At 32.8% G+C, this 12,298-nt stretch overlaps 1 protein-coding gene across 8 annotated transcripts in view; it reads left to right on the plus strand.

The window, feature by feature from the left end:
* The first annotated feature begins 9,724 nt into the window (after positions 1–9,724).
* The window catches only part of LOC148623982 (uncharacterized), a 28,441-nt gene continuing 25,867 nt past the window's right edge, over positions 9,725–12,298 (plus strand). For 2 of the 8 annotated variants that reach the window (XM_088566368.1, XM_088566370.1), the window contains exon 1: positions 9,757–9,825. The gene's annotated coding sequence lies outside the window, so the exon portion shown is untranslated. Of the gene's footprint in view, positions 9,826–11,359; positions 11,455–11,945; positions 12,110–12,298 lie in introns of all 8 variants that reach the window. The other 6 variants (XM_088566365.1, XM_088566363.1, XM_088566364.1 and 3 more) reach the window with 6 other exon arrangements.

Raw genomic sequence — 12,298 nt, forward strand, 5'->3', positions numbered from 1 at the left:
TATGGTTCAAGATAGACAACTCAAACTATTTCCAATGAATTTAGAAGCATGGTTCCACATCCAATGATATGCCACAATGCATACTTCCGGTCAAATTTGACGATTTCAATGGGAAGACCTTCTTGTATTTCTTCTGATTATTATTATTCTTTTTTATCTCTGTCACCCAATTTCCCCGCTTCTCATTAAATCATATCGCGACAAGATTTTGACCATCTTTTGCAATCTGAGATAAGACTTTGGAATTCACCCTGAGAAACGTGATCATTTGTCGTTCCAGAGTTATCTGCCCCATAGCGGAAAAACTAATTTTGGGGAAATTTTCTTAAATGTTTCGAAAAAATTTGAGGTTTTCCTGGTTACGCGATTTCGCGACGTACAATTTGGTTGGTCGCTTAACTTTAAAACCATCTGTCATGCCGTTATACTGAAATGCCACATTGTTTCAACATTGTTGTGTCAACTGACATAATGATCGCAAATTACTGACGCATGTTAACACTATTCATACACTTATCTAATAAATTACAATTATGATTCAAAAGTACATATCATGTGATTTATTTTGACTACTTTTGAATATCACAGACAGCTTATCAATTTCCAATGCATAGATCTACTTCCAGAGTGCATTTTAGTACTACATAGCAGGGTCGCCATTTGACCTGGAAGTGACATTTGAGACCTTTTGCTTTGGAATAGTTTATAATTATCTCCATTTGATTTTTTTTCTACTTTCATGAAAATCACAACTTCATTTTTTTTCTCAACTAATTGTATTGATGAAATTGACAGGAGAAAATAGTTTATACTAAACAGTTCCTACTGAATTCATCTTTCTTCTAAGAATCAGAACTATTTTGCAAATGTAATAATTGTCAAACACCTCGCCTTTTAAAATATATGCAAGAAATAAGTAGTGTCGTTCGAAACATCGCTACTGGCCATGCCAGACCCGACCGGGTAGTCAGGGACGTTAAAAATCCACTTAGTTAGTTCGTCGCTACAGGCTTTCATACAATGACCCATTTGTCGTGAGGCAAAGGTAATTTCTTGTGAACATGATTGCTGTCAGAAGAGACTCGATGGGAAAGGCCTTTCATTTGTTCTGGAACAATTGACCCTTTAATGTTCATTGTTATTCATTTTACATTTTTATCTATAGAAAAAGGTTAATTTTCGTCTTTTATGAATAGTTTCACTTCATTAACTTCTGGGCCTTTTACAGCTTGCTTAATGCTATGCGTTATGCCCATCGATGAAGACCGTGTGGTGACCTGTAGAAGTTAAATTGTCCGTTGCTTGGCTTTTGGTGGATGACTATCTCATTGACAATAATATCACGTCTCCTATTTTTATAAGTAACTTGAATTCTTATTGCGAATCATGGCAACCACAAGTCAATACAAATATATACCAAAAATAATACTATTCAATTCAAATGGCAAAACATATAAGAAAGCGTTCCTTTTTAACAATGCAGAAGTTTTGTCACCGAGTATAATAATCATGCATGCAATTTACTGGTATTTTAATATAGCTGTTAATCCGACAGAAACGCATATTTTAAAACTAAGAAAAACGTTGGTTTGAATAATTCCTGTAGACTCATAGAAAAAAATTAACACTCTAATCTCTCTTATTCTACTTAATTGTAGTGAGGTTTGGGGTATAGACTTGTCTTTTAAAGATTTATCAAATTCACTTGAAAAATTTCATGTTTTAATTATAAAAAAAACTCGGGGTACATCATTTGTACAACCTCCAATGTCGCACTGAGCTAGTTAAATTGCCCATGGAAGGCACAATTAAATATGCGATTGTTGGATATTATAATCATCTTTAATTTCTGATAGGAATGTACTTGCGTATGAAATTCATGATAAAACAAAATTTTCTGGAAAGAGCAGTTTTTGTTGCAGATGGCATCATATTTTTCATGACGTAATGATAAGATCAATGCGTACATGTACTACAATATTACAAATATCTCCTCTTTGATGTGGACATTGCAAATATTGAAAGAAAACCTTTTTTGTTAACTTTGAATGAACCAATAACTATCAAATTTTGAAATTGTACATGTATATATGCTGCAGATAGTATATTCTAGAAATATTGGTACTTGGTTGAGTATTATCTAAGCGCAGCATTTTGTCTGTGTCTAACCAAAATGTCACAACATCTAAAATTTGTATATTTTATTTATTCACGCATACACCATGCCAAATTCGCATGAATTGTTCAAAAAGGCAAATGGTATTGAGTCTATTACTTCATATACTAAGAAATGTATCCATCCTCCTCTTTAATTTTATCATTTCATTTTTTCTTTGGCTTAACAAAATCTATGTATAAAATCCGTGTCTAACAAACATGTCACAAAGAGCAGTTTCGACGTTTCCAAGTAAGTTGTGTTTTGCGACGTTAAAACTCTTCAAACGTCAATTTAAAAAAAAAAACAAAAATTATTGAAATGCTATAAGATTAGATTAAATTAACAAGAATGTGGATGTAATAAATTAAAAAAATACGATTTTAGCTAATCTGAGAAAATGCTGAAAATGACATTGAAAAGAAAACAGGAAACAGAAAGCTACTCCCTCCCCACCCGGTCCGTACTTCTGCCTGTTCATATGCAATGATGTCCTGGTGAAATTGGGATCAGCACGCCTGCATCAAAATATTTTGAAATGTGTAGACACGCGGTCGTACATTCGCTAGTGAAATATTGTAAAATCAACGTATTTCATGATTTTCTTAATTACCTCTTTACAATTATTTTAGCTATAAGCTATAATAAGCTGTACAAACACTGCCAAAATAGTTTTTGTTGAAACATTTTTTAAATCGGACCAAAAATTAAAACAAAAAGGTCGATTTTTATAACTAGAAAACCGTGAGGGATATCTGAAATCTGATTGAAAAATGCAGGCAGGTTTTTTTATGAGGAAAATCCATTGAGTGGCATCAATTAATTAACTTAGAAAATAATTAAAATAATCGCACAATTAGTTTGGTTTCCTAAACTGCAAATAAAACTCTTTTTATCCATGGAATTTTTAAATAAATATTAAATAAATAGACTACATCAGCATATAATTTATAGTAATTTCATATGAAAGAGCAATCAAGGGAACCAAGGTTATAGCGGTAATCAAAAGAATGTTATCCAGGGACAAAGACCAGACATTGAAAAACAGACATACACAACAAAGAACATAAAGTAACTAAAATCATACATACAAAGTAACAAAAGCAAATGAGCAACTCGGGCTCTACTAAAAACAGGGAGCATGGACCAGGTGCACCAGTAGGGTAAGCGTCCTCTGCTTTTCTAGAAACACCCACCGAGTTGCTCATAAAAAGTCAAGTCCGAGGTAGACAAACGAGAAAAGGAAAACTATGACCCGTTGAATAAATCAGTTTTCATGGTGCAGATGGATACACCGTATCGATCCACGAGTTTATGATGACGACCATAAAACTTCTGTAGTGATGACTTCAATGTTGTAGCAACATAACCCTGTTTCAGAAGCCTATTTGTTAGAGTTCTAGCGCGATACAAAAAGTCGGCGTAGTTTCGGCAAGCTCTGGCATAACGTATGAGTTGTGATATGAACACTCCATACGCAGGTGCTGAAGGAATGTTGCCACAGATGAAAGAAAAGTTGACAATTTTGAATGAAAAGTCATCACGTTTGTCGTAAAGTTTGGTCAATAATTTCCCTTTACCATCGATTTCTAAGTGTAAGTCAAGATATGAGGCCGACTTCACAGTGTCTGTAGTATCCTTTATCTCAAATTCTTTGGGGTAGATGCAATGTATCAAATCCCCGAAATCAGGATTGTTTAAAGAGTAATCAAGGGAACCGATGTTATAGCGGTAATCAAAAGAATGTAATCCGGGGACAAAGACCAGACATGGAAAACAGACATACACAACAAAGTAACTAAAATCATATATATACAAAGTAACAAAAGTAAATGAGCAACTCGGACTCTACTAAAAAGATAATAAAGATAATACGTCATCTTTATAGCGGAAACTGAGATTAAAGGATCTAGCTAAACGATATTCTTTCTTTCGGATCAGATCAGCTATAAAGTCAGCCTCATAAGAGCGAAGAAAAAGGTCAGCAAGTAAAGGAGCACAATTTGTTCCCATTGGAATGCTGACCGTTTTTTTGAAAAACACGTCCACCACACTGGATAAATATGTTGTCGATTAAAAATTCCAGCATTTTGTAAACATCTTCCTCTGTATATTTGGAAGATGATTTGGAATTATTTCTTACAAAGTATGAGGAATCTCTACCAAGAACTATATATTTGTATCTAGGTGTACCATCTTTTTTGGAAAAACAACGATGTATAATGTTTTTAAGTCGGGATTTTACCTGAATATGGGGAATAGAAGTATACAGTGTAGAAAAATCATAGGTTTTAATGTTATTATATTCAGATAATAGTCTTGAACTGATTGTCTCCAAAAGATCTTTCGAATTTTTCAGAATCCACATTGAATTAATACCACTACGGGAGTAAGAAGTATTGTGGTGGGACTGTAGACCCTCTTTGACAGTTGTTAGTATAGAAATTAAAGGTTTTGAAAGAGGTTTGGTGGTACATTTTGCAGATCCAGCTATGAAACGTTGTTTGTATGGATTCTTGTGGAGTTTAGGAATCCAGTACATAGACGATAAATCACAATCATCGTTCTTGGTAGAGAGACCAAAAAAGGATTTCACAGATTTATTGTTTTCCACAATCTCTTCTTTGGAGAGAGTGGTAGCAGTATAGGTCTTATCACTGCTCTTATTTTCTACGTCTACCTCTGACAATAAACAGTGGATGTAAAACGTTTTGCAGACAAAAGAATGTTGTTTTGGGCTTTGTCTGTTGGTACGACAAATATTTGTCATGTATAGTAGACAATGTTTTTGCTACATCGGGGTCTTTGAAAACCGATGTAGCCTTGGCACTCATTAACCTACTTAAAACTTTCATTCGTTTCAAAATTAAAGACCTCACGGCCTATAACCACTCTGACAGAGAATCAATGTCTTGTTCTCGTTTTATTTTCTTGCATAGTCCTCGACGGCATCCATAAGAACTTTTAAAGTTATAATTCCAATTTATGGAGCGTGGTTCACGGTACTTTGGACCTTTAGAAAGGATATTACGCAGAGATTCGTTTTCGATGATGGTTAAATCTCCTGTAACAACGTGACCTGAAGGACCATATTTGAATGGAGAGTTTTTGCAAGAACAGTCAGGTGGTTTAGCAGTAATAGAAGTTTACATATAACAGGGACTTAATATAACACTAATATACATTTTTTTAAAAGTAAAAGACAAGGAGTAAAATATAAATCCTTGACTAAATGAAACATTTTACAGAATCAAGGATTTATATATATTTAACTCCTGGACAGAATTAAAATAGGATATAAAATAACAATATTATGGAGTTTTGAAAATTGGGATTTTATTCACGAAATTGTCAATTGTTTAATTTGGTTGTTTATTTGTTAATCAATTTGACACTTAATGATATGCAAATTAGTGACATCATTAACGAGATTGGCGAACTCCCCCAAAAGACTCTGCGTCTGGGTACGGTGTCGCATAATATAAGTTCTGGCCCGTTAGCGGTTCCGATAGGAACCTGTATTCTAGGCTAGAAACCACTAATTCCACTTCCCATAGGCTTCTATGCTAATTTCACAATATTCAAGGGCTTCTCTGGACTTTACCTTAACTTTAACCTGCAGAGGACTATATATCAGCATGATTCTACATATGTCAGCTCACAATCCTCAGAATGGCATGTGGGGTTAGCAGACTTGCAGTGCAGTACTGGTCTCCGGAAGTGAAGGGTCTATAAATAGCATGGGAAATCCCAGTGTTTTCACAAGATAGGGGTATATATAGAAATCATTATGGAGATTGGGCTTCACATCACAAGAAGCAAAATGCACCTATAATTTGTACAGAAATGTTTTTCCTTTCAGAAACTGTTTAATTTTTTTTTAATAAGATGAGAACTTTTTTCACGGCACTTTGAGGAACAGGGGTAATTTCTGCGTAGGACTATTTTTGCCTACGTTCCAAATGCTCATTGGTTGACTGTGGTCTGTAACCTTCTATAATAGAGGTTCCGCCCCAAATATTTGTTCGTTAAAATGAATTGAGTGATGTTGGAGTCAATGAAATAGGGAAAGCAGATTATCTTTCAGTGAGGTGACATTTTTTTCTGTAGTTTACCTGTGTTTATATCTATAAAACATTTTTTTTAAATAGATAAAATGAATAAATTAGAAATATGTTATACGAGGTTGTTTTCCTCTCCTTTGAATAGACAAAGAAAATTTGAAAATTTTATTTAGTAAATACGTAGTAATTATATGCTCGTGTAGATTATTTCCAAATCCCAGGTAGGGGTGTCATAAATGTGTGTGTAGCCTTTGACCTGTGATAATTATTACGCTTATCAGGTAATTCACATCCAGGAAAGTACGCTGTTGGGCGAATCAGTGTCCATTTTTATTGTTTTTAACGACTCTATGTGTGACGCTCCATGTTTTCATTCAATGTAAACATTAACAAAGCGTAAGCCGTTTTACAGTAAATAGTTTGAAAATTATTTAAAAAATCCAGGCAAGAAAAGCCGAAAAAGAATACAAATAGACAATTAACAAAGCACAGAGAATTTTCAGAGAAACCAAATGGAGACTTGAATAAGTTAAGAAATAATGTCCCGAAAGATTATTGTAAATTATTAAATACTATTAAATAATACATAAATATTAAAAACTTTTGAAAAAAATCGGAAATGATATCTGATAATTTAGTAGACTTAAATAAAAACAAAACTTAAATAGCAGAAAGGTACATGTTCAATTTACATAAAAAAAAATACAGCAAGGTATTTACTGAAAAAAAAAACCCGAATATTTGAATAGACTCATGTCGAAATAAAGCGAGTAATTTAAAAAAAAAATGCCAAGGCCAGTTAAAATGATGAAATAAAATCAACAAATCTCGATCTTGTACGAAACAACTATTTAAAATGAATTTCCTGACAAAAAGACACAAAAAATCTATCGCCCTATTACAATAGTAAGTTGTCATGATAAATCGCCTGAATATAGCTGAAATATTGCTGCTCGGGCGTTTAACCCCAACAATCAGACAGTCATGATAAAATTATTTACCGCAATATCAAAAGACGTACCTAATTTTCAGACTAAACCAAACCAGTTCGGCTTCCGAAAACGAGTCTCGACTTTTGTCATTTTATTTTGAGATTTGACATTATGTCAAGGAATGCTCTATTAACTGTCTTAATCCAATATAAATGGTAATATTTACAATATTGGTTGTAATATGTATCTCAATATTGAGTCGTATATATTATACGAGGGGGAATTAATCGCGTGTCACTGCGGCGTTTAGACAAAGTGAATTTCATGTCCCGTCCTTTTTTCGTTATTTCTGAATGATTTACAAGATTAATCTAAATGGATTGACAAATATAAGTGCATAATTCAAAGATAAACTCGATTATCCAATTATAAGTTCTTCATTATCTTATATGCAGATGATACCGTGATGTTGGCGGAAAGCTCGACAGACCTATAATGACTCCAACTAATTAAAACAAACGAATAAAAACAAAAACAATCAAACAAATAGGCAAAAATAATAAAAATAACAACAAAAACACAAAACAAAAGCAAAAAAAAAGCAAAAACAAGAATGTTATTTCTCAAAAGGCCGACAACTGTTACATCAGAGATTCTGTTAAATTAATAATAAAGGCAAAGACTATAACTATAGAGAGTCTACAGCTATACAACTGGAAGCTTTAATGCTGGACAAAAGCACATTATAAAAAAAAGTAAAATAGGAGAGTCAAAATAGTAGTCTCTGAATGTGAAGTCTTGGGCTTTTGATGATTGTGTTTATTTTTTTTTGCTTGTGGGGACCTATAGATTTCATATATATCAAATACCTCGGAACCTGAATTATATTATACAGGTTCCGCCTTGCAGATTTCATATGCGTCCTCAACATCAAAGAAACATGGTTTGCTTGTGGGAACCTATATATATATATATATATATATCAAATGCCATGGAACCTAAATTACATAGGTTTCGCCTTGCAGGTTTCATATATGAATACCCTACATCAAGGAGACAGAAAATTCAATTTTGTTGCCTATTTTTGCAGGTGCATCCTTCCTTTTTATCGCTTGACTCTCTTTAGATGCTCCACGCAAATAGGTTTCCTCCTGTCTGATCGTCTGTACGAACTATTTTCTAAGCAGCACAGTTATGAAACTTTGTGGTGTGTAATATAACCACATGGAGTTGTGCATATTGTAGATTGACGGCTGATGGACTTATCCGTTTTTTTTTTCAGCCAAATTTAGGCTCATGGGTTGTCGGCAACTACTCAACGACTTGTAGCTTGATGGAGTGAAAATTCCCATATTGGGATGAGAATACTGTCAGGAATTTATGTTTGGGTCAAAACTATAGAAATGACAGCTGTTGGACTTCGGCGTTTTTCAGCAATATTCTCATGGGTTGTCCGCAACGCCTCTTCAACGACTTGTAGGATTGTTATGAAACTGGATGGGGTTTTAATTCCCATATTGGGATGAACAAAAATTTGTTTGTAGTTTGCTATTTGCTATTTATTTAAATTGTACATTAATTCATATTCATTATTATTTATATATAAGGATGTAAGATGTGAATTTGGGGGGTGGGATTTGGGTGAAAACCATTTTTTTTCAGTTATAAAATTTGTTTTTCAAATATATTCACTTAAAGCTATAAAAGCAGTGAGTGAAATACACAATTTATTTTCCACATTGCTGGTGATTATTTTTTATCTACAAAATTTGGAAACAAAGTGTTTTTCAATAAAATCGACAGCACCCTTAAGAAAACCAAATGGTTCCTCCCTAAAAGCAAACATTTGAAATTACATTTAATTTTTTTTTAATTGACAAAATTGGCACATTTTGCGTCAACAACTAATATGAAGAAAAAAAACAGCACAACTGGGGGTAACAAGTGTATAAAACATGCTTTGTAGCAGTTACAAGATGAATTTATTGCCAAAAAATATATCTTAACAGTTTTTCAAAATTTTTGTACCTTCTTGTAACAGGAATAATAGTGGTATTTTACTTCTATTCTTTTTTTTTAAAATTTCATTCCTCGACATATTTTTTTTATTTCCATTCATTCCGTGAGAAAATATAGAATAGACATGGAAGGGATGTCAAAACTATTAGAAAGAAAAATCAAAGTAGTTCTTATAATCTTTTGCAAGTTTTTTTTACAGACAGTGCCAGTGGCTTGAATTTAGTTATATTGGAACAGGTGCTGACTGAATGTATGTGCTCTGACATTTTTCACATGTTGTTTATTCATTTATCAAATAGTTTTTAAAGATATATCAATATCATTCAATGATTAGGCATTCTTTAATAAGAAGTTCGACACTGCTCTCCCTAAACTACTGTCAACATGTCTAAAGACCGACCATTCTTTTCACAAAAAGATATAATTACAAAAAAAAGCTATGAAAATTAATCCATGTGCCATTTTATAGACCTTTGCAAAGTTTCAGTTTTTATTATTCTCAACAATAATAAACGATTCGACGAAAATGGGATTTGGGTACGGATACGGTTTGGAATTACATAATTTTTACTAAAATAGTCTGAAGACCGAAAAGTAAACAAATGGTTTTCCATGAACCTGTCGTTTTTTCGTACTATGAACTGTGCATAATTAGGTAAGATTGTTTATTTCAGCAAATTATTTAACCATAAACCATGCATATAGCATGCAAATTGCTGTTTTTTTTTACAGGTTTTACAATTTAACAAGCTATAATTAGTCCGAATATTTTCTCTGCAACCTTCTTCTTTTTTATTTGGAACCCGAAATATCAATATCCAAATTAAAAAGTGGAGGGTTGTAGATTAAGAGGAAATTCGGACTAGCTACAGTATGCTAGTCATCTACTGTAATCCCTTTTTGGATTCGGCGCTGGACATATTTTTTTACCACACTGACCTGTCAAACACAAGACAAAAATATCCACCGCTGAATCCCACAAGTCATTTTTTTAATTATTATTAAAGGGTTATTGGTTTCCATTTACTTGTTAATTTTTAAAGTCATCAAGACAAAATAACAACAAATATAAGCTCTCATGTGCTTTTTAAACTAAACAACTATATATACAAATCAATAAAACATGGCATACAGTTATATGTACACATAAAACATGTAAAGAATTCATGTATGCAGAAGCACTCATTACACACTACCTTGGAAGCTAGACACTGGGCAGTGGTTGTAGGAGTAAAATGTACAGGTTGGGGGCACACATGTAGGTTATTACATGTAGAGACGATAATGAAAAAATGCTAAATACTTTTGAGATAATATATTTACAATTTCAAACATGCAAATATAGTTTTATTTTAATATATGTAAGACTCAACTGTGTTGGATTCATTTTATTGACAGAATTTCAAAGAATGTATTTTGAACGAAAAACAGGTCGTAGGGAGGTGCTTTCAATATGCAGTTAGCAAATGCAGCAGATTGTAGCAAGTAATATAGGAATAAAACCTGTTGCTTTCTTATCTAATTTATGGTTTTGTATTATTATCTATCAATGTGTCGTCGATAATACCCTAGTATTCACCTAGGGATTTCTTTACCGGGTACCCACAATGGTTAAATTTATCCTCAATAAAGACTTATCATATTCATGACTGTTGCATATATCAACCCTCTGTAGTCCTTGATTTTTAAGTGCTCCCATAAATCTCAGGAATTTCCCTTTAAACAATTTATGTCCAGTTATCCAAAATTGAACAATCTTTTGTTATACCGCATCTATGGAAAACCAGTTTATAACACCCAAAAACAGATGAAAGGCTTTGTTTTGTTGCAAAAAATTTTAGGAATTGACCAGCTTGAACAAAAATTGACTAAGGTTTGAATTCTGCTGATTTGTTGAAAGTATGCCACTACTCTTGGAAGCAAAATGGCAAGCAAGAATACAATAATTGATGTGCAGTGTTCAGTCTGTCTGTGTGCTACATGTAATGTAGTGTTGTTTTAAACATTCTTCTTGTAAGCATATTTCAGGACTTGCTATTTTGTTTTTTTTTTATAAGTGGATCAGTAAAAGGGTAGTCTCTTATTTTAATGTTTTCTTCTGTTGTTGATGGTTCAGTTGATTTATTTTCTGAAATAACTGTTGACGGGGTTACAATGGATTTTTCTAGATTGATATCCATTTGTTTCAGATTCCTCATTAATTGTTTCTTTGAAGGTGGTGAATGTTTCTGGTCAGTATTTACAGATGTATGATGGGGCCCATGTTTGTTTATAGAACATAAAGGTAAAATCACTTGTTTCAAGGTTATCTCAATTCTATGAGAGACAAAGAAAAATAATGATGACCATCTTTTTTGGCTAGAAGAGCTCAAACAAAAACCTCCATTGGCATGATTGAGTTGAATTTGTAGGATGACTCAATTTGTAGTCAGCACATGTATATGTATATGTTGTACATATATCTTGAAAACCATGATAGATAGAAATACACTTTCGATTAATAAATTATTGAAATGATCTTTATGATAAAAGCCTACGCAAGTCTGCTGTATGTCAAAGTTATAGGACGATATTGTAGTTTTATATAGCAGAATATCTTGTGGTTTTTCAATTTTATTCCACTATATACTGTAAATGTATGAATTTTTATAGTTGCTAATTTTTGCTAATTCTGTCAAATGAAAATATATATGTATTCAAGTTCTCAAAAAATTATTAATGTTTTATAGTGTTAAAATAAATTTGTGAGTTCTATTTTTCCTGCTTTTCTGTTAGAATTAGTGCACCATAAAAAGTTGTGTGTTTACCTACAGAAATTCCCACTATTGACACAGCCAAAAGAGGACAACTGAGCATAGCACACCAAACACCAAATGTGAAATGAACCACCTTAAAAACTAACAGTACACATTCCAGGCACTGTTGAGAACAAAATCATAGTAAGAGTTACTCCCTTTCAAAAATGTTGAGGAAGTTTTTATGCAACTGCAAAAAATGTGGCTGTATTATGTTACATGTATGATGCTGTCATACAACTTTGACAGATATTTTTTTCATTAGTTTTGTATAAAGCTCTGTGTTAAGAATATTAAAAGATTTAAAATACAATGTAGCATTTACAGTCTATG

The sequence above is a fragment of the Perna viridis genome, chromosome 2 (assembly GCF_037379345.1).
Source record: "Perna viridis isolate PV_CMFRI_1.1 ecotype Kerala chromosome 2, ASM3737934v1, whole genome shotgun sequence".
NCBI classification, from domain to species: Eukaryota; Metazoa; Mollusca; class Bivalvia; order Mytilida; family Mytilidae; genus Perna; species Perna viridis.